Source organism: Erythrolamprus reginae, chromosome 7 (genome assembly GCF_031021105.1).
Source record: "Erythrolamprus reginae isolate rEryReg1 chromosome 7, rEryReg1.hap1, whole genome shotgun sequence".
Taxonomy (NCBI): domain Eukaryota; kingdom Metazoa; phylum Chordata; class Lepidosauria; order Squamata; family Dipsadidae; genus Erythrolamprus; species Erythrolamprus reginae.
In genome coordinates this window covers 52,221,265-52,244,104 of record NC_091956.1, presented here as the reverse complement: position 1 = coordinate 52,244,104, position 22,840 = coordinate 52,221,265, and the positions used below count along the sequence as shown (strand labels likewise).

Below are 22,840 nucleotides of genomic sequence, written 5' to 3'. Positions count from 1 at the left end.
GCTTTTAGCAGCTATAAGTATGTATCCACTCATTAACAGTACATTAAGCAGTGCCTAAGTTTATTTGTTCAGTTGGTCTATTGCTTTGAGAAAGATTGACTAGGCCAGGGGTAGGCAAAGTTGGCTCTTCTATGGCTTGTGGACTTCAACTCCCAGAATTCCTCAGCCAAGCATGCTAGCTCAGGAATTCTGGGAGTTGAAGTTCACATGTCATAGAAGAGCCAACTTTGCCTACCCCGGGACTAGGCTAAGAAAATGGAGCTGCATATGATTGTGCCAGTCAATGTGGTATTGTGATTAAATATTGGATTAAATTGGGAAAACCCAGGTATAAGTTACTGGGTTACTGGGAGAAAAGAATTTTAATATTAAAATAGCTAGATTCATTTTTAAGCATTTAAAAGTAATACATTTCAACATTGTGCACCTTGTAATGTCTTCCAGGCAACATTCATCACTACCTGTTAATCTTTTTGCCACCCCCCCAAAATAAATAAATATTAGTTTGAAACAAAATGGCTCACATGACTGCTACTTTCTTGAGCGCTGAACAACTTCCTAACCGAAACAATCAGGGCAAAGCTTCCTCTTTATCCACGGCTACCGACTTAAAAAATAATAATAACTGGAAGTATATAAAACATTTTGAATTGAGATGTTTTCAAGATCAGAGCAAATCAGGTAAGATTGAAACAGCTTCAAAACATTTCTGAAGAGATCAGAGCAGTTTGAAAAGTTTTGAATTTGAAATATTTTGCATACCTCATTTAATAAGCTATTTGATATTTGATCAGATTTGGATTGTCTGGGATTTACAGTAATGATATCAGCTCTTTGAGGTAGACCATATTAGGAAACCAATAATCCAATCTAATGCTACTGTTATTATTAGGTTATAATAAAAGAATCTTTTAAGTCTCAGTGTGCTTTTCCCTTTGCCCTTTATCGCTGTGAGAACTAGAATGGTCAAATATAAGAATTGCAAACAAAGGTTTTTTATATCTGTCTCCTGTCTGTCTGTCTGTCTGTCTGTCTGTCTCTCTCTCTCTCTCTCTCTCTCTATCTATCTATCTATCTATCTATCTATCTATCTATCTATCTATCTATCTGTCTATCATCTATCTATCTATCATCTATCTATCTATCATCTATCTATCTATCATCTATCTATCTATCATCTATCTATCTATCTATCTATCATCTATCTATCTATCTACCATCCATCCATCCATCCATCCATCTATATCTATCTATCTATCTATCATCTATCTATCTATCTATCTATCTATCTATCTATCTATCTATCTATCTATCTACCATCCATCCATCCATCCATCCATCCATATCTATCTATCTATCTATCTATCTATATCTATCTATCTATCTATCTATCTATCTATCTATCTATCTATCATCTATCTATCTATCTACCATCCATCCATCCATCCATCTATATCTATCTATCTATCTATCTATCTATCTATCTATCTATCTATCATCTATCTATCTATCTATCTATCTATCTATCTATCTATCTACCATCCATCCATCCATCCATCTATATCTATCTATCTATCTACCATCCATCCATCCATCCATCCATCCATATCTATCTATCTATCTATCTATCTATCTATCTATCTATCTATCTATCTATCTATCTCTATCTATCTATCTATCTATCATCTATCTATCTACCATCCATCCATCCATCCATCCATATCTATCTATCTATCTATCTATCTATCTATCTATCTATCTATCTATCATCTATCTATCTATCTATCTATCTATCTATCTTCCATCCATCCATCCATCCATCCATCCATCCATATCTATCTATCTATCTATCTATCTATCTCTATCTATCTATCTATCTATCTATCTATCATCTATCTATCTATCATCTATCTATCTATCTATCTATCACCCGTCCATCCATCCATCCATCTATCTATCTATCTATCTATCTATCTATCTATCTATCTATCACCCGTCCATCCATCCATCCATCCATCTATCTATCTATCTATCTATCTATCTATCTATCTATCTATCTATCTATCTATCTATCTATCTATCATCTATCTATCTATCATCTATCTATCTATCTATCTATCACCCGTCCATCCATCCATCCATCCATCCATCCATCTATCTATCTATCTATCTATCATCTATCTATCTATCATCTATCTATCTATCTATCTATCACCCGTCCATCCATCCATCCATCCATCCATCCATCCATCTATCTATCTATCTATCTATCTATCTATCTATCTATCTATCTATTATATGAGGTGTGCGGCAGAGTGTAGAACTAAGGGGAGAAAACTGCTTGTTGGCGAGAATGAACTAAATTAACTATGCTGACCATGGCAACAAAAAGTATTTAATCTTTGTTGTTATAAAAAATAAAACTGATCCAAGAACTGTTAGTAGTTGACAATTTGGAATACAAATTATATATTTTTAAAACTTCATCCTCTAACAATTTTCAGAGAATAAAGTACACGTCATTATGATAATGGACAGGTTCCAGGAAACCATGTGAGGGAGATGGAAAGATATGTGTGTGTGATCATTACGGGCGATGGCAAAATCAGGTGGAATTGACCTTCTGAGGGTTGGGCAGGGGGGAGGGTTTAAGCAAAAGTCTGATCAGTTGTTAGCTTTCCTCCCAGTAATGTATCCCGAAAGCAACACAGTTCCATGTAACATTTTATTTGATCTTAAGAATAATTACTACGAACAAAAGTTGAGTGAGATGGGTGGAAGTAAATGAAATAAGATCTAATATAGATAAACATAAGGCAGCACAACTAGGAAAAATAGTCATCATTGATACAAAAATGGGACATTGTTTAGAAAACAGGGATATAGGGAAACCCTGTGATTAATTAATTGTTACCATTTTGAACAGTAGCCTAATTTCAGAGTAGGTTTGATTTGTGTGCATTTGTTTCAGAAAGCATATAATAGGTATACTTGAATAATACTGCTATACTAGCAGCAGAAATAGAAAAATCGTTATAAGAAATATGTTTTACTACAAAAGGTTTTCCCTCCCTCCCTCTCTGTGTGTATGCGTGTGTGTGTTTGATTTATTAATTCACAATTGCTGTTGTGAGCCTAGTTGCTTATTCAATACATTCAATACATTCAAGAAATTAGAAATATTTCAATACGATGGTACAAATTGTACCTGAAAACTGACATTTAGTATTAACATCAGCTCTAAGACATTTCTTCTCTTGCATTTTTATATATTTAAACATATATGTGCACACACATTCATAACGTGTAATGAGGAAACACTAACACAGAATTGAAGTATTTATTGTATCTCCATCATCATTTCTCAGAATCTGTCTATATATAAAAATTAATCAGAAGTCTAGACATGAATTTTCTACATCTTGTGAGATAATGATAATGTACTGATGAGCACTTTTAGTCTGATACGGAGATCCCCCCCCCCCATAACTTATCAATTGAAGGTTAGGACTAGCATGAGATATATTGCTCTTGAGTGAGTATTCTCTACTAGTTGCCTAAAGTATTCCTTACAAAAAGGGAAATAATGGAGACAGATCAAACTCCCCGCTTGATTGATGGCGTTTTCCTTTAGAGGGCTATGTCAACTTTGTCCAATCCAATAGTTTTCTGATATATTGGATTCCAACTTCGTTGATTTTCAGCATATCCAGAAATCAAGAGTTTGGGAGAGCTACGTTGCTCTTTGTTTAGACCTGAAGCTCACTGGCATCCCCAGTTAGCTCGCATCCTGGTAACTGAGTTCCAGCCTCTTGTTTGTAGTGTCTATCTGGACCTATTGTTTTAAATATATTTTCCCCTCTTCTCCTCTTAGGTTCCCATAGTGGCTGCTAAAAAAATTTCAAGGATGCCTTTGTTTCCTCTTTATAGCTTACAAGAGACTTTTAAATGCAGAAGAAACTCAAATTTGAAAGTTTTCCTCATTGTAATTACTGAAGGATATGTTTTCCAAGCAACTCAAAAAACATACATAGAAACGAGGAGGGGCATGCTAGAAATGTGTTTTCTTCTTTTTGTTTAATGAGGGGTGAGAAGAAGGATCAGCAGTAGCTCAGATGGTAGTATATCACTTGGATTATACTTTTTTTAGTGCTGTACATTGCAATAAGAGGTGAATGCTGAATAGCTCTTAAGTGCTGCATATTCTTGGTATTTTGAAGCTATAAAAAAGGTTCAATTTGAGCTACTTTTGAGGGATTGAGGAATGGTCCCAGTGATTGTGTAGAAGTGCCCAAAATCAACTAAGGATTTAGTTGATTTTTAACTTGATGGGACCTCCCGTAGAAGTTTTTTAGATGAGTTATATATAGCTGCCTGGAAGTTGAGTCATAGTAACTGGACTTTTCCTGTTACTTTGAAATATTTTGGTGCTTATCTAAACAGCTTCTTCAGTCTGGACAAGTAGATTAGGGGGACCCTATACAATAGATTGATTAGTGAGTGGAGAGGGGTTGTTGGGATATAGATGTTCCAAATGCTAAGCTCCTTTATGCCTAGGTCATTCACCATCATTCCTTGGTGAAATGGTCTTGATCTTCTAGTTCTTTCCTATTTTTAGTATTCTTTATTTGGAAGATGATAAACACATTTAAAATTATGACATATTAATTATATCTGAGCATTATAGTGTTGTTCTAAGTATCTGTTCTAAGAGACCTTGCAGGTCATCTAGTCCAACCCCCTGCCCAAGTGGGAGCCCCTACATCTGCCTCTACCTAGAATCAAACTCCTGATTATTAAGCAAAAGCTCCACCTCTAGATCAGATGTAGGAAGTACAGTAAAACCTCTGGTCATGACCATAATTTGTTCCATAACTTTGGTTGCAACCTGATTTGGTTGTGACCCAAACTTAATTTTGGAAACTTGGCACACTTACCAAAAAAAAAAAAAGGCACAGAAGGGAAATCAGCTGTGGGGAAAAAAATGTGAATTTTCTGGTTGGAACCCAATTTGTTCATGGTCAAAAGCATTCGTGACCAGAGGTCCTATTGTAGCCAGTAAGTCTGTCCTGCACCACAGGTATTCTAAAGAGAGAAACAAATTGAGGGTTGTGGGCAGTAATGGACAGCCAAAATTTTTACTGCCACACTATGGGTGTGGCTTAATGGTCATATGACTGGGTAAGAGTGGCTTGCCGGCCATGTGACCAGGTGGGAGTGGCTTGAATGATCATCACCGTTCAAGTGAACTGTTCTCGGCTGACAACCTTACCAGGGTTGCTCGCTAGGGTGACAATTTGCTTCGTGTTTCCCACGCTCTCCTTCCTGGGTTGCCCCCTGCCTCAGTCTGGGTAACTAGGTGAACGGGTGCTGCCAGTGCCACTTTCACCCACACATTCTGCTTACACCTCATGCAGGAGGTGGTCGCGTGAGGCCGGAGGGGAGCCGGGCAAGAGAGAGGGAAGCTCATCCGAGGCCAGAAAAAAGGAAAGATGAAAAAAGCAAGGAGCGCAGATGCAGCAGCAGCAGGGAAAAAAAGGGAGAGCCGAGCTGAGACCAGTAATCCAGGAAGTGACAGCCACCAATCAGCTGGAGCTGCGCACACATCTTCATTTCCGCCGGTGGAACTGTGTTCCACCCCGTCCTGCCTGCTGCCCACCGCTGGGTGTAGGCCTCTGAAAAGTTGATGGTGGAAATAGAGCAAAATACTTTTCAGTTTTTCAGAGATGCTTCAGAAAGAAACGCTATCAGAGAATATATAAGCACAGTGCAGATAATGGAACTAGTATTTTTAAAAGTTCTCATAATCCTAATTAAATAATTACAATCTAAAATACTGCAGACAACAGTAATTGAAACATGTCAAAAAAATCTTGTCCACTACATTTTCATTATTAATAAAACACAATGGCAACTGTTTTCTTTGTTAATTATGGTCACTTGATTATAAGAAAGTAAACTTAAAAGTTAAATTCATTTACTTTTTGTATAGAAGTCAACAGGGCTACTTAATTTATGGTTGTCAACCCCAAATCTCAGTTTAATAAAGTCAGAAGAAAGAGGGATTTTATCCCAAGCCTGCTTATTTTCTGTGAAAGCAAAAATCAGACTTTCAAGAAAATGTTCTAATTGAAGAGGTTTTATGCCTTATTGTAGGTCTCCTGCTCTGTATAAAAAGTACCTAGAGCCATCTTCAAATGCAGTTTCAGACTTATAAATTGTAATCACTATAATGCTGAAATTAAGGGCAAACATAGTTGTTGGTATTTCAGTCTGAAAAATGCTGTTTTGTAATTCAGTTCAATTATTCTGCATGTGATCTTTGGGAATATACCGTAAATACCTTACACAATGCTTCTTTTACATAGAGTTAAAAGAGATACAATTAAAAATTATAGAATTGATGATCTGATACATTTATAGAAAAGATATTTCAAAACTTGAAAAAAATAATAATGGCAGTTATTATTACAAACGATGATACGGTAGTACCAATACTTTCGACCTCTTGAGTATAATCCTAAAATGCCATAATATGAGATTTATTTTCTTCCATTCAATTGCCGAAATGAAGTAGGGACATTTCAATGAATTTTTATGTAAACCTGGAAACTTTGCATAAATGACCAGAGCTTATAAACAATATGAAAAGGAAAGGTTGTGGGACAGTGACCTCATTAATCATCTTTTGGCATGGCTACCATTTATTTTATTAGTACAGTGGTACCTCGGTTCTCAAACGCCTGGGTTTTCATACATTTCGGATTTCAAACAAAATTTTCTGCAAAAATTTGCTTCGGTATCCAAACAAAAATTCGGATACTGAACAGAAAATTTTGTTTACTATCCGAAATGTGAGATCTGAGGGGACGAGGTCAGAGGGAATGGGAGTTGGAATCCCGACACGCCCCTCCTGGCCGCCCTCTTAACAGCCTCCCAGTCTCTACCTTGTAACTGCTCCAAGCTGTAGGAAGGGTAGGGCTGGCTGCAATACCGGCAGCTTCGGGGGGCTCCTTTCCTCAGCGGTTCAGTTCGGTACCTCCAGGCAGCTGCACCAACTTTTTCCTTCCTGGCGGCGGCGGCTCCGGCGCTTCCCTACGAGGAGGAGCAGCGTCAGGAACGTCATGTGATGAAGGTAAGCAGCCGGAGCCATCACTGCCGGGAAGGAAAAAGTTGGTGCAGCTGCCTGGAGGTGCCGAACTGAGCCGCTGAGGAAAGGAGCCCCCCAAAACTGCCGGTATTGCAGCCAGCCCTACCCTTCCTGCAGCTTGGAGCAGTTAGATGGGAGAGACTGGGAGGCTGTTAAGAGGGCGGCCAGGAGGGGCGTGTCGGGATTCCGACTCCCCTTCCCTCTCACCCTGTCCCCTCAGATCCTTATCCCATAGGAAATAGAGGAAATACTGTAGATTTAATTGGTTCCCAGCAAGTCAATGGGCTGGGAACCAATGAAATCCATTTCCATTATTTCCTATGGGATAAATTAATTCGGTTCTCAACCAAATCGGTTCTCAACCACACTTCTGGAACGGATTGTGGTCGAGAACCGAGGTACCACTGTATTTCCATAAAGAAACCAGGCTGACTGACTGTTCTGGAATTCCAACAAGATATGAACTGTATCAGTGAGATTTAGATGATAAAGACATTATTTTGTCTTGAAGGATTTTGTTAGTGAATAAACCTGCCATATACATAGAAACAGAATTCACACAATCTTTCAACCATGACATTATATTTTTAGCCACATGCAGTATCATATCTGTAATGCTCATGTTGGTTGTTAAAACTAAGTTTATGTCTTCCTCCATTTCCATAAGAACAGATGACATTCTATTTTCTTACCATGAAAATGGTGGCCAGACAATACTTTGTTGAGGTGTTTCCTCTGTTTTCATGTCTCTCTCTCTGATTTCAAGCTAATAATAAAAGTAAGGCGTAGTAAGTCTGCTACTTGCCTGTTCCTTTCAGTCCTGTTGCACTACTAAAAAAAACCAAACACTAGTGCCCCATAACAGACAATAATTAGTAATCAGTGAAGGGCTGCAAAATTTTTTACTACTGCACTGTGGGGCGTGGCTTATTTTGTGGCTGTGGCTTGCCGACGATATGATCAGGTGGGAGTGGCTTGACAATCATGTGACCGGGGTGGCTTAAAGGTCATGTGACTGGCTTAAAGGTGGCCAATTTCATGTTACTCACATCAAGGGTTTGGGTTAGGGTTAGGATGCCTGGCCTCAAAGAGATACAATTTCCCTATCTATCCAAAATATAATTCTGTGTATATATACCATATGTATACGCACATATTACATGCAGGCATACAAAAATATACATTATCTATTATATAAACTGTATGTATATATAGACACACACACACAGAGCTCTTCTAAAATTATACACATTCAACATCATTTACTGCAATAGGATAACCATATCCAGAGCCCAGAAGGAAAAAAAAAGAAAAAAATTCAATTTTTTTCTACTGGTTCTGTGTACCTGACTGTACCTGTAGGAGCCCATCACTGTTAGTAATCAACAAAAAATGCAGTAGTGGTGTCATAACTTGTACCATTAAGGTTAATGTTAATGCTTAAAAGTAACAATAATCCTAAGCATGCAGCTATATGAATATACATGGATCATCACCAAAACAACAACCCAGTTCTGTAGCTTAGATTTGACATTCTTATTTCATTATTTCTGCCATATCTTATTTTTTCACTACACTTACCTGAGATGTGTGAAGCATTATGCTGTTATGCCGGTAGGAGATCTATTATGACATTACATTTATTCAGTTTCAATCCCTTCTAGGGTGCTTCCCAGATGAAGGTGCTACCCTAATACTTCTGTGAGATGAATTTCTGTTCATCTGGAGAGGGGCGGCATACAAATCCAATAAATAAATAACCAGAGGTTTGCAAATACAGTATAAACTATTTTTATTATATTCCTGCCCCAGCGGGATTATATCCATGGACAAGAAAATGTTGTTTCAAGGATGTAAATGTCACTTTGGGAATGGTATGCTGTGGTATTTTTAAAGTGTTAGTGTTCTTACTGGACATTTATTTATTTTATTTATTCGATTTTTATGCCGCCTTATTCTTAGACTCAGGGCGGCTTACAACATGTTAGCAATAGCACTTTTTAACAGAGCCAGCATATTGCCCCCACAATCTGGGTCCTCATTTTACCCACCTCGGAAGGATAGAAGGCTGAGTCAACCTTGAGCCGGTGATGAGATTTGAACCGCTGACCTGCAGATCTACAGTCAGCTTCAGTGGCCTGCAGTACAGCACTCTACCTGCTGCGCCACCCCGGCTTATAATATGTCTGTCTTGCCTCCTATTACAGACTTACCATTTTGAGGAGACAGAAGACCAATTGTCTAGAAGTATCCTGTGTATAAACTAGCCAACCTATTTATTTGCACTTATTTATTTGAAGATAGTATTTTTCTGTCAAGACAAGGACAGTTCTTGCCATCTTAGACAGGAAAAGAGGAGTGTGTTATTGCTATTTCTGGACTAGATTGCAAATCATATTAAGCCTTTCATCAGTTAACAAGAAAAATTGGACTGAATGTATTTATGACTCATCTTTTTTTTAATCTTTAGAGCACTTGGATTAATCCTTTGAAAGCCTTTGATATTTATTTTTCAACCATCAAGAAGAAGAAGAACAGATCTGGATCTTTACAGAGCATGTGTCAGTGGAAAGCCAACATTGTAAGAAGTGTTGTAAGAAGACGGGACCATATTGCAAAAAAACCCATATTCATTCATCTTGCTGTCTTAAGCAGATGGGGTATTCTTCCTTCCCATTCAGAAAAAAGCTGGACTCTTGTGAATGCAACTAATGAAGGCTGTTATTCTGAAAAGGAAGGGATTACATTTCCTATAGATAGGCAGTATGTATCAGTTTACTTTTTCAGTCACAGGCTTTGGAATTTATACAAGTTGATGCCTGGCACTTTTATTTCGCTTTAAATTCTACTACAATAATAACAAAGTTGTGTTTATAAAATGGGTTCTCCCCCCCCCCTATGGGTTATCTCTTAGCATGTGCATTATCATGCGTTCCAGTTCATTCAGTTTCAAGGAAGTGCTTTTCTTCCTTTGATAAGGTTTCTTGCAATGCAGACATTTTCAAACAAGAGTTAATTAAATGCTTTCCACCCAAATTAGCAGTCATGAAAAATAATTATTTTCTGAAGCAAGGTGTAGATAGATACTATAGGTCTCCAAAAAGCCAAACAGTACAATTTTGAAGAACCCAGAATGTTTTTAAAATATCATTGTTTTGAAGTATAACATTCATACAATGATAGCATTCAAGAATATAAAGCAAAGATAATGTTTGCCTTTAGAGTGGCATGAAAAAATAAGTTGTAATTTTTTGTAGCATTCATTATAGAACAATAAGAACAACAATAAGATATATTTTTTCTTATTTCAGGTATATTAAATAACATAGGTTATTTGCAACCTTACTTCTTTAAAGGTGGTTTAGGTTAATGTCCTTTATCAGGGCTGTGGGCCAGATGTGTTACATACTGGCCACACCTGTTTTAGCAAAGGGGGGTAAAGTCCTTTTATGTCATGTGATGCCGCTGTGAGGACATGACTTTGACACCCCTGTCCTATATCTTTTTTTAAATGCAGTTTAATAGGATTGATTGGATTGATCAAAATATGGGAGTTTTATTTCCAATTCCATAGCATTGGATCTTGTGAATTAGATCATTGATTCATACAACATTGTATTGATTATCTCAGCTTTCCCTAACTTTCTACCCCAGAGGCAAGGGCAATTGTAGGACAGATCAAATCAGTCAAGATGGTATCCTCCTCATCATCCAACAGATTGATTCCAGAATAATTCTAAATGGCTCACAGTTGAAATCCATAAAAACAATAGAGAAAATCTAAAGTATTCAGACAGACTCATCCCATATAACCAGAGGTGGGCTGCTAAGGTGGAACGGTGATGTGTGCTCGCTCCCGTGGCTCTGAGTGCTAGCGGAGTCCAGCACAATTAGGGTACTGCACGGTGGCAGGTAGCAAAATCACACGCGGACCCGCAGGGGTGCCCCTGCAATTTTGTGGGTCCGCGTGCAATTTTTGCAGATCTACGCGCAATTTTGCTACCTGCCCAGGTGCAGTACCCTAATTGCGCTGGACTCTGCTAGTACTCAGAGCCACAGGGGCAAGCACTGTTGTGGTTAGCTCTGGCCCAGCTCCTGCCCCAAGGAGTGTGGAGGTGGATGTGGAAGAGACATACACATGCCGCAGGCCTGTTTTGCTCCCAGTAGAATCTGCCGACGAAGTCTCCTCTGACCAAGGAAGCGTGAGTGACAGGGAAGAGGGGAGTTTGGCAGACAGCCCATGAGGAGATCAGTCATCTGTATCATCCCTGGATTCTGAACAAGAATTAATGACACATCCATGCATGCGTAGAGTGATGCATAGGAGACAACAACTGAAGGATTATTACAAGAGAAAATGAGGCCACCTGTGGTTGGGTGGGGCTGCTGTAATTAGTGCTACAGATAAAAGTGCAGCCTGGTGTTTTAGCCTCATGGCAGTTTATCTGATTCATTGTTTCGTCAAGATTGTGTTTTTTGCTGTTCAGGATTGTGTGTGTGGACTCTCTGGACTTTAGAATTGGACTCAATTTCCCAGTTATTGGGTGAGCAATTGGACTGCATTTAACCTGTGCCTCTTGTGTACCAGAAAATCCCTTTGACATTTAAAAAGGGAGTTGTTTCTGTTTTTCTGTTTATAAAAACTTTTGGGTTTTCCTTTTATCATGTGGTGTGTGTCTTCCTGGACTAATTACCCTGTAATTACGGGCAGTTGAGACACACCGGCAGAACAGAGCACATGTCACGGTTCCATCTTAACAGCCCACCTCTGCATATAACAAAAAACCACAGTTGACATGGACCATCAAGCATATCCCAAGGCCAAAGAAAAAAGGCAATTTTAAAAAAGACTTCTGGAATATCAGGGTAGAAACTGCATAGACCTGTACCGACATTTATATGTGATTGACGCCCCTTTCTTTCATGTTCAGAGCTTAGATTGTACAGTTGCATCTATGTCACCATGGTGTTTTTTAACCTCTTGTGGATTCCACTTCCCAAATATGTTAAGACAACTGGTCCTTGAGTTGGCCATATTAATTGAAAAAATGTGGCATGTAATACGGTACATCCAGAGAGAATCATATTAACAAAAAATGTCCTCATTAATTAACAAATCTCTAGCAGAGATCTTTTTCAGCTGTGTGATTAACCATAACTTAAAGAAAGATTAATTAAATATTAAACAAAGATGTCTGGTAGTTTTCCAAACATATGATCCCTATAAAAAATTTGATTCTCCACATTCATTACAACTTAACCATTGTGTATAACTAAATCATAATACGTCTATATATATATAAACTTTTCCTAACTGAAAAGTCATCGCAGTTTAGATGTCAACAGGCTTTTCCAAGATAACCCAGTTGAATTATTACAAATGAAGCAGAAACAGCTTTGCATAAATTAATAAAGCATGTAGTGTGTCTCTAAAGTAAGAAAAGAAGTAAACATCATAATCACTCCAGAAGGAAAGATTCTATTTGTGTAACTAAATTTGATTTGTTTCAATTCCTTGATTCTTCAGTTCCTATAAGTAGCAGACATGCTGTCTTTCTTGAAAATTGTAGCATTTTCTAGGCTCAGAAACTGAAAATTTGAGGCTATGATATGTGATAAATGTCACACCTGGAAGCTAAACTTGCTACCTTTGTCAGATATATCTTGGACTGATAACCTATTTAATCAGTGAAGGACTACCAAAATTTTTACTACCACACTGTGGGCATGGCTTATGCAGGACACCCTACATTTTCTTTCAACATCTTTCAGTGCAGATTTGGTGCTCTGGGGTGGAGCTCCATTTTTGCTTTAGACCAGTGGTTCTCAACCTTGGGGTCGGAACCCCTTTGGGGGTCGAACGACCATTTCACAGGGGTCACCTAAGACCATGGGAAAAGACAAATTTCCAATGGTGTTAGCAACTAAAGCTTCTATTCTGGCATCTTGGAACATATTTTTACAATCCAACCAATCAGGCGTTTACAGGGGGGGTGTCCCTCTGACCTCTTGCCAATCAGCTTAAAGATCTGTTGGAAGAATTGGCGCTAAACGTATAGTTGGGGGTCGCCACAAGATGAGGAACTGTATTAAGGGGTCGCGGCATTAGAAAGGTTGAGAACCACTGCTTTAGACCTTCCTTTACTCTTTTTTTAAAGACAAATATTAACTTATAAAAGTTTAAAAGTCAAATGACATTAATAGAAATTGCTAATGCCAGTGTTTCCTCCCCACCCCCAATAAAACAAGGGGAAATTTGTGAGAACAAGAGGCCTTGTTTCCACCAAACGTGTCAGGGCAATAGGTTTTTTTTTTACACTACTACTTTCCCATTTTTTTCCTTAACATTAACTCTGGAAACAGGGGTGGTCTCAATTCACGCCATTGAACCAATTGCTCTGCTGGAACACAGATTACAAAAGGTAATTGTGTACAGTTTTCAAATCCCATTCATTGCCAATGTTTCTTTTCTGTAAGAAATGACTTTTTAATATAACAGGAGTGATTCCTCACAGCTCTGGTAGGATAATAATGAAATAAGAGGCTTCTTATTCTGCACCTGAAAGCATAAATTTCCCAGTGACCCATCCACCCACTGGCACTTGACTTCAGATCTGGCAGGTACAACAGCAGGAGATTAATTAAAGCAAGATCCTCTTTTCATATAAATGGCCCCAGTGTAATGCCCAGCTGTGCTTTCTAATGACTTAATATTGCTCCTTTCGAAGCAGCAGCTGTGGAGTCATATGATGAGAGTTTGGGCAGGAAAGAAAAGGAATCCTATTTCTAAAAAAGGGGTTGCAGTGGGAAGTGGAGTGAAGAATGTGGATAGTATCAACATTTTAGAAAACTCACAGAACTTCCTTACCCCTTCCACAAATCTTAAACTGAAAACCAATAGGACATTTCATTTTGAAAGACAATGACAACCATTGGATCACCCCAAATTTGGGGCATGTAATTTCCCTGTATGTCACTTAATTTATTTATTTATTTATTTATTTATTTATTAGATTTGTATGCCGCCCCTCTCCATAGACTCGGGGCGGCTCACAACACAATAAAAACAGTTCCTGACAAATCTAATAATTTAAAATTTAAAATTTAAAATAGTTAAAAAAAACAATTTTTAAGCAGACATACCTACAAACATACCATACATAAATTATATAGGCCCGGGAGAGATATCTCAGTTCCCCCATGCCTGAAGACAAAGGTGGGTTTTAAGGAGTTTGCGAAAGGCAAGGGGGGGGGGCAACCCTAATCTCCAGGGAGAGCTGGTTCCAGAGGGTCGGGGCCGCCATAGAGAAGGCTCTTCCCCTGGGGCCCGCCAACCGACATTGTTTAGTTGACGGGACCCGGAGAAGGCCCACTCTGTGGGACCTAATCGGTCACTGGGATTCGTGCAGCAGAAGGCGGTCTCGGAGATATTCTGGTCCGATGCCATGAAGGGCTTTATAGATCATAACCAACACTTTGAATTGTGACCGGAAATTGATCGGCAACCAATGCAGACTGCAGAGTGTTGGTGTAACATGGGCATACCTGGGGAAGCCCATGACTGCTCTCGCAGCTGCATTCTGCACGATCTGAAATTTCTGAACACTTTTGAAAGGTAGCCCCATGTAGAGAGCGTTACAGTAGTCGAACCTCGAGGTGATGAGGGCATGAGTGACTGTGAGCAGTGAGTCCCGGTCCAAATTAATCCAGGAAAAGGCATGCCAAATCTGTGTGGATACAAATTATGCTTTTGTAGAGTTGTATTGAAGTAAATCAAGATTAGTTAAACCAAATCTAACCTAACTTTCAGGATGCATTCAGGAAAAGAACCAATACATTATGAATTATTCCCTGCAACCTCTATTAGTTAATCATCTCAAACTTGCAGCCTCACTTTACCGTGACATGATCTTTCACAACATTTTTTGTTTGTTTTGGGAGTTGGGGTGGGTGTGGCCTGCACATGTTGCATCCAGCCTGCGGGCCGCCAGTTTCACACCCCTGATCTACTTTATAGTGGGAATACAATACACAACCCTCTTCATTAAACCAATCTCCCCATGAGGTAAGAACAGGCCCACTATGTCTTTCAAATTGATATAATTCAATTCAATTCAATTTATTAGATTTGTATGCCGCCCCTCTCCGAAGACTCGGGGCGGCTCACAACAATAATAAAAACAGTACAATAATGGAACAAATCTAATAATAAAATTATATTAAAAACCCCCAACAATTTAAAAACCATACCACACATACATACCAAACATAAAATATAAGAAAGCCTGGGGGAGATGTCTTAATTTCCCCATGCCTGGCGATATAGGTGGGTTTTGAGTAACTTGCGAAAGACAAGGAGGGTGGGGGCCGTTCTAATCTCTGGGGGGAGTTGATTCCAGAGGGCCAGGGCCACCACAGAGAAGGCTCTTCCCCTGGGGCCCGCCAAATGACATTGTTTGGTCAACAGGACCCGGAGAAGGCCAACTCTGTGGAACCTTATCGGCCGCTGGGATTCGTGCGGTAATTGCAACATAAATAAAAATAATGGGTGAAATACAGATTGACGTATGCTTATAGTAAACTGAAGCCAGTTTAGTATACTGGTAAGGCAGCAGGATGGAAACAGGGAGACACAAGGTCAGCTGGGTGGCCATGGGCCATTTCTTCTTTGTAAGTCCTGAGAAGCAATCAATGGCAAACCACTTCTGAAGTCTTGCTAGTAAAGTTTTGCCAGATGTTTCCCAGGAGTTAATAGTGACTCAAAGGCATAAGAACATGGTAAGCTCACTATATTTGCAGAATATTAATATTTATAATATATTAGCTCTATATAGTACTTCATACTTGAACAAGCACAAGAGTTTTTGGATAATGCAGAAGTGCTCTCTTAATGCCTTTGGGCGACTTAAAGCAAATACAGTTTTTTGCCAAGATCACATTGCCCTGCAGTTGTTGAAGGTAGCAATCAGAAATTGTCAGCCACCTGAGAAACTACTAAATTAAATGCTAAACATAAACAACTAATAGGTAGTAAGGGAGTCTGCTGGTCTTTTATCTCTTAAAAGTAACTCCAAGCAAGACACCTGGGGAGAATATTTAATACTCTCTAAGGGATTCCACATTGATGAATAAATGGGAGGTAAAGGTTTCTCTTCCCCCTTTCCCCAAACAAATAATCTTGGAGCAGGAAGAACACCCTCCCCTAAATGGTTTAACCAGTTGTACTCACCTTTGTAAGTTACTCAATTGATTCTTGGAGAGTAATGGATTTTCTTTCTATGTTGTGTCTGCTTTTTCCTAAAGTCTCTATTCTGCAGTCTGGCATCCTCCAGCTATATTGGTATAGGAAGGTTGCTTTGGGCACATTCATTTAGCAATGCCTTTATTCATTCAACAACCAGACAGCACTGCTATAATGTTAAGAGCAATTAATATTTACTTGTTTGGCTGCTTATCACCTGTTTGTTTACTCGTTTAAAATTATATTATATTATTGACTTTATAAATAATCTAGAGGGTGCCTCATATTGGAAAGGTCAAGTAGGCGGTAAATAAAAGGTTGCTCAAATCACAGAACCTTCTTGCTCCTCTGTTGAGAAAGCTGCTTTCTAAAAGCAGCAAAGAGTGAAAACCCAGCAGACTTGGGAGGGCAAGGAGAGATATGAAGACTTCGTTCTAAGGTTCCAATTACATCCCCCTTATTTATACTGAGAGGTGGGCTGCTAAGATGGAACTGTGACGTGTGCTCGCCCCTGTGGCTCTGAGTGCTAGCAGAGTACAGCTCAATTATGCTACTGCACCTGGGCCACAGGAGCACCTGCATGTCCGTGCACGATTTTGCTACCTGCCCAGGTGCAGTAGCATAATTGTGCTGGACTCCGCTAGCACTCAGAGCCACGGGGCAAGTACACTTCACCATTCCACCTTAGCAGCCCACCCCTGTTCATACTCTTGCTATAATGTGGGGAAAGAGGATAAGATGTTCTCATGTGGCTTATCCAGTCCTAAAGTCAACATGGATGTAAGTCACAGGTACTGAATGCTCTTGTGCCACTACCAATGCCTCATTTTATTAGAACATCTTGATTGATAAGATGGATAAGATGGATTAGGCTTTTGCTTTCAGGTGTAGCAAGCTGGCTGGCAAAAAAAATGTTCAAGAGCTAAACAAGTTGTGACACTGTTTGATTGAAATAGGATGTATTTTTGTCTCAACAACTAATTGCTAGATTTGATACTAAATCTGACTATCAGGAAAAATAACTGAGTTTTCTGCTATATTTTAGCCATTTTTTGTTTTTTTGTTTTTGCAGAGATGATGCCTGTAAAGCCCACCTCTATAAACTCAGTTAATTGGAAGCACAAGTGATCTTGCTATACTGTTATCTCTGCCCAAACTCATTTGCACCAATGGGTATGGCAAGAATGTGATATATTGTATCATATAACAGCCAATCAATTCTCTACAAAATTAGATTCTAACTCTAGGTTTGTTCAATTCTGCCATCCTTTTTCTTGTTCTTTTGATGTGTTGCCTGAATTAATCTGGGCAAGATGCACTTTTTGAAATGCAAATGTAATACTATGTACTTCAGATAAGAGAAAAATAACATGCAATAATGTTATACCCTTTTATAAATGCAAATAAATGCTAAGGGTTGGTACTTTCTGTCAGTTGGTTTGAATAAACATTCTAATGTACTATATTTTGTATATATTTTGAAGAAATATAAGGTATCTTATTACCACAAATTCATGAAAACATTAATGTTCACGTGAAAGAATGCAAAATTTGCTAAAAACAATTTAGAATGTGAGAACATTTTTAAACAATTCACAAAATTTGGATGAATCAAGTGGACTTGTTTTGTGTTAACCAACATTGAAATCTGATAGTTGTGATATATTTTAAGTAGTTAAAGGCAATGTATTCTGAGTTGCCTCTTTTGAACAAGGGAAAAAAATAGTTGAGTGACTTGTTCTTAAAAACTGATGTTGTATTTGAAGAGCACAAAGACCAGAGATTTTAAAAAATCTAAGCAGGTCCTCATGTAAGCTGTTTGCTTCTTTCACTATAGTCAGAGATATTTCAAGTTGAATCATTCATCTTTTATCTCTACGCTTAAAAAAATTCTACTCAGGCTGCCTTGGCATTCACAGACAATAGTACTTTATAGGTAGGCCTCAACTTATGACCATAATCAAGCCCAACATTTATGTTGCTGAGAGACACGTGTTAAATGAGTTTTGCCCCCAGTTTACAACCTTCCTTGCCCCAGTTGTTAAGTGAATTGCTGCAGTTGTTCAGTTGGTAACATGGCACCAGGCCAGATTATCTCCGGGATCGCCTTCTGCCGCACGAATCCCAGCGACCAGTTAGGTCTTACAGAGTGGGCCTTCTCCAGGTCCCGTCAACTAAATAATGTTGTTTGGCGGGACCCAGGGGAAGAGCCTTCTTTGTGGCGGCCCCGGCCCTCTGGAACCAACTCCCCCCAGAGATTAGAATAGCCCCCACCCTTCTTGCCTTTCGTAAGCTTCTTAAAACCCACCTCTGTCGTCAGGCATGGGGGAACTGAGATATTCTTTCCCCCTAGGCTTTTACAATTTATGTATGGTATGTTTGTATGTATGATTGGTTTTAAAATAAGGGTTTTTAGCTGTTGTAGTATTGGATTGTCGCATGTTGTTTTTACCACTGTTGTTAGCCACCCCGTGTCTACGGAGAGGGGTGGCATACAAATCCAATAAATAAATAAATAAATGGCTGTTAAGTGAATCTGGTTTCCCTGTGGACTTTGCTTGTCAGAAGGTCACAAATGACCCTGGCCATGGCAACAGTCAAAAATGTGAGTCAGTTGCCAAGCATTTGAATTTTGATCACGTGACCATGCTACAACAATTGTAGCTATGAAAAATGGTAATATGTCACTTATCAGTGCTATCATAACTTAAGATGGTCACTAACAAACTGTTGTAAGACAAGGACTGTCTGTATTTTTCAATCAGCACTGTGGCACTTTTACCTTCTTCCCTTCACTTTTACCTTCTAAATCACATCAGAAAAACACTCTTTAATTTCCTGCAGAAGTCCTCAGCGAGGTTGATCATATTTATAGATATTTGTAAGGAGGGAAACCAAGCAAAGATTGAAGTATTTGTGGTATCACAGCCAAAGAATAAATTAATGACATAGTATTAATGTATATTAACTCCAGTAGTACCTCTGAAACTCTTAGTCTCTAACCAAAACATTACCAGAAATTATAGATTACATTTAACTCTATGCTCTAACCAAATCAATATATTATTCTTTTCTGGTTCATTTATGTCATAAATTTTGTTTGTCTACATCAGAATGGAATCTGTTGGAATCATTCAACCTATGAATGATGGCCACTGTACCTACTATTTAAAATTCTACATCCTAGCTTCCTATAGAATGGCAATGCACTCACTATCATATCATATCATATCATATCATATCATATCATATCATATCAGCTTACTTTTGGGACCGCCTCCTGCTGCATGAATCCCAGTGACTGATTAAGTCCCACAGAATCGGCCTTCTCCAGGTCCCATCAACTAGGCAATGTCACTTCTCTATGGGAGTCCCGGACCTCTGGAATCAACTCGCCCCACAGATTCATGTTGCCCCCACCCTCCCCGCCTTCTGTAATAGTCTAAAGACTCATTTATGCCGCCAAGCTTGGGATCATTAGATTCTACCCCCTGGCCAATGAATGTATAGTGGACTTGTTTGAATGGATATGTGTGTATGCTAATAGTTTTTTTTAGTTTTTTAAATGTAACAATTTTAATTTTAATTAATCATATCTCGATTTATACTGTTTTTATATGTTATAAGTCACCCTGAGTCTTCAGAGAGGGCTGGCATATAAATAATAATAATAATAATAATAATAATAATAATAATAATAATAATAATAGCTCAATGTCGTATGGACAGTTGGCGGAACAAAGCATTGCATGGACAGTTTTTGGAGAAGATTGAAGGCAAAGTGGATAAAGAAAAGACCTGCTTATGGCTTATAAGTGGAACACTCAAAAAGGAGACAGAAGGACTAATACTGGCGGCACAAGAACAGGCCATTAGAACAAATGCTGTCAAAGCCAGAATTGAAAAATCATCAGACGATCCAAAGTGCAGACTCTGTAAAGAAACAGATGAAACAATCGATCACATACTCAGCTGCTGCAAAAAGATCGCACAGACTGACTACAAGCATAGACATGATGCTGTGGCACAGATGATCCACTGGAACCTGTGCCAGAACTATCATTTACCAGTGGCAAAGAACTGGTGGGATCATAAGCCCGAAAAAGTGGTCGAAAATGAGCAAGCAAAACTGACTGACCGAATTCTGAAGCATAACACACCAGACATTGTGATCGTGGAGAAAAAGAAAGTATGGATCATCGACATCGCAATCCCAGGGGACAGCAGAATTGAGAAGCAGCTAAAGAATTAGTGAAATACGAAGATCTAAAAATCGAGCTGCAACGACTCTGGCATAAGCCAGTGAAAGTGGTCCAAGTGGTACTTGGCACACTGGGCTCAGTACCAAAGGATCTCAGCGGACATTTGAAAACCATCGGAATTGACAAAATCTCCATCTGTCAATTGCAAAAAGCCGCTTTACTGGGATTGGCAAACATAATTCGCCGCTACATCACACAGTCCTAGGTGGTTGGGAAGCGCCCGACTGGTGATGAAATACGAAATCCAGCATAGTGATCTCGTTTGCTGTGTTGTACTGACATAATAATAATAATAATAATAATAATAATAATAATAATAATAAGCTATAAATACATGGGCCATACCTGTCATTATATACACAGCTGGCATAGTGAACTGGACTCAAGCAGAGCTGGACAACCTGAAAACCAGAAAATTAATGACGATCCACCATGCACTACACCCCCGCAGTGACATTGACAGGCTGTATTTACCAAGGAAAATAGGCGACAGAGGACTTTTGCAAGTGAAGCAGACAGTGGAAGAAGAGAACCCTGCATTAGCTGACTATGTGAAGGAGAGCAAAGAGTCAACGTTGATGGAGGTCAACAATAGGAAGCTTCTCAAGGTGAAGCAAACTAAGGACCAGTACATAAAAACTATAACTCAATGTCGTATGGAAAGTTGGCGGAACAAAGCATTGCATGGCCGGTTCTTGGAGAAGATTGAAGGCAAAGTGGATAAAGAAAAGACCTGGTAATGGCTTACAAGTGGAACACTCAAAAAGGAGACAGAAGGACTAATACTGGCGGCACAAGAACAGGCCATTAGAACAAATGCTGTTAAAGCCGGAATTGAAAAATCAACAGACGATCCAAAGTGCAGACTCTGTAAAGAAACAGATGAAACAATCGATCACATATTCACCTGCTGCAAAAAGATTGCACAGACTGACTACAAGCATAGACATGATGCTGTGGCACAGATGATCCACTGGAACTTGTGCCAGAACTACCATTTACCAGTGGCAAAGAACTGGTGGGATCATAAGCCCGAAAAAGTGGTTGAAAATGAGCAAGCAAAACTACTGTGGGACTTCCGACTTCCGACTGACCGAATTCTGAAACATAACACACCAGACATCCTGATTGTGGAGAAAAAGAAAGTATGGATCATCGACATCGCAATCCCAGGGGACAGCAGAATTGAGGAGAAGCAGCTAGAGAAATTAGTGAAATATGAGTGAAGTGACTCGAGACAGCTAGTAACAAGACGGTTCCTTTATTTTCAGCTCTTTTGTAAGTGACAATCAGCTGGAATGCGTCTCAGCTGGGCAGGGAGAAAGCGCTCCTTTTATACAGTTTTGGTTCCCGCCTAAACCGAGCTGTCAGCGCCTCAACCAATCAGGCGCAACCTGTAATTTACATAATTTCCCTGGTTACAACTATTTACAGAGGATTCAACACCCCTCCCTCTCTAGAAAAAAAAATACATAGTTAGTCAGAAAGCCATGTGATGTAGTCATCCAATCGGTGCGGTCTCTGTATAGTCCTTGCTGACCTGCGCAGTTCAGTTGAGGTTTCGCCGTCGGCAGAAGAGGAGGTCGGTTCGTCGGTACCTCCTCTGGTTTCTAAGGGCCGAGGCTGAGCTCCGGCCCCCAGAGTCGAGCTGGCTGGCACATCACCGACCTCTGCTGACGAAGATGGTCCTGCGGTGCTGGTTGAACAGCTTCTTTGTGGTAAGTCCAAATTTAAATCTATTACAGTTGGTAGTGCGTCGTTTCCACGCGGGGTAAAACAACGGTCTTAGGATTTTGAGTATACTCAGTTTCTGGGCACCTTCTTAAATGATCGATGTGCCTAGTCCATAGTCGGCCATCATTTAACCTTATTACATAAGTTTTAGGTGCTTTTTGTTGCACCACGGTTCCCCTTAGCCAATTTAGGCCTCCACTAAAATTTCTTGCAAAGATACATTGCCCCAAAAACATATGTCTTTCAGCGTTTTCAGACGTAAAACTGTTTGTACAATACCTAGGGTGTAACCTATCTAGGGTTGACCTGAGTTTTCTCCCCATGAGGATTTCTGCAGGACTTCTGTGGGTTGTTGCATTTGGAGTTATATGCTGGGCCAATAGGAATTTGTCTAAATGAGCTTGCACCTCTCCAGGGCCAGCCCTACGTAAGGCCTCCTTGGCTACACGAACG

General features: G+C 39.3%; 1 long non-coding RNA gene across 1 annotated transcript in view; it reads left to right on the top strand.

Annotated features, from left to right (window-relative positions):
* The window catches only part of LOC139169932 (uncharacterized), a 30,940-nt gene extending 21,189 nt beyond the window's left edge, over positions 1 to 9,751 (top strand). Inside the window, exon 3 of the long non-coding RNA XR_011559551.1 lies at positions 9,621 to 9,751. This is a non-coding gene — a long non-coding RNA (uncharacterized lncRNA). The remainder of the gene's footprint in view (positions 1 to 9,620) is intronic.
* Positions 9,752 to 22,840: the final 13,089 nt, after the last annotated feature.